Source organism: Otolemur garnettii, unplaced genomic scaffold (assembly GCF_000181295.1).
Source record: "Otolemur garnettii isolate 467f Iridium unplaced genomic scaffold, OtoGar3 scaffold00014, whole genome shotgun sequence".
NCBI lineage: Eukaryota > Metazoa > Chordata > Mammalia > Primates > Galagidae > Otolemur > Otolemur garnettii.
The window spans coordinates 17,628,605-17,629,727 of record NW_003852409.1 but is presented as its reverse complement, the minus strand read 5'-3'; the positions used below and the strand labels follow the sequence as shown (position 1 = coordinate 17,629,727).

The 1,123-nt window shown below is 44.3% G+C and overlaps 1 protein-coding gene across 1 annotated transcript in view; it reads left to right on the top strand.

Annotated features, from left to right (window-relative positions):
- Positions 1-1,123, top strand: part of AKNA (AT-hook transcription factor) — a 50,070-nt gene that overhangs the window by 17,753 nt on the left and 31,194 nt on the right. The window lies entirely within an intron of this gene.

Below are 1,123 nucleotides of genomic sequence, written 5' to 3'. Positions count from 1 at the left end.
GTTCTCGATAATCAGTTCTCAACAATTATTTGTTATTATTAAAGTTTAACATTATAAAATTAACAAAAATAATATAAAACTCATATCCTGGCTAAATAGCCACATGGCAGTGTTGGGACCAGAATTGCTGCTGAGAGACCACCACACACACGTAAGGACAAAAAGTGCTTTATTTGCAAGCATATGCCTGGGCCATTCTTCCCTTCAGTGTGGCTGGAGGAAGGGTGACCCCCTTAGTGAAGCGAGCTGAGGTTTTTAAAGCACATAGAGGAATTTCATCGGGTGTTTTGTCAGGCAGGGCTGCTATTGGCTGAGCTGTTTATGGTTAGGGACCCTCTAGAGAGGGGGAAGCTACTTGTTTGTTCCAGACAGTTTGTCTCCTTCTGAGCTAATTGTCCTTGCCTAGAAGTGAGGGAGGGAGTCAGTCTGCTTCTGATACTAATTCCACCTGGGTGACCTTGCCCAGGAGGGGAGTAGGGAGTTTACACTAGCCTTTTCATTTCCAAATGAAGTTACATTAACCTCTTCATTCCCAAATGGAGTTACATTAACCTTTTCAGCAACTAAAAACCATATATTCCCTTCCCCACCGTTCCCTAGTTTGTCGTGCATTCTTTCCAAAAATTGGGACTTTTTAAAAACGCTGTGGGAGAAATTGTTAAAAATCGGGACTGTCCCACCAAAAGCGGGACGTCTGGTCACCTTATGATAGTGGCGATGTGCCTGACAGTTATGGTGGGAATGATGGTGATGGTGACAGTGATAGTGAGGGTGGTAATGGGTGAGGGTGAGGATGGTGATGGGGAATGTGACAGCGAATATAAGAGTGGTGAGTGCTGTTTATTAAGCTCTTACTTTGTGCTCAGAGAGGTTAATTAAGTCAACGAAGATTCAGAGGTTTGCTGCGATGGAGCCTTGACATGAACCTGGGCTCTGACCACAGAGCCCACACACTAAGCCCCAGTTGGCAAATATCTCTGTAAAGGGCCAGATTGTGAATATTTTCAGCTTTGTGGGCCAGACAGTCTGTTCCAGCTATTCCACTCTGCTGCCAGGGTGTGAAAGCAGCTATAGACAATGCATAAATAGTCATGGCTGTGTTCCATAAACCCTATTTACAAAA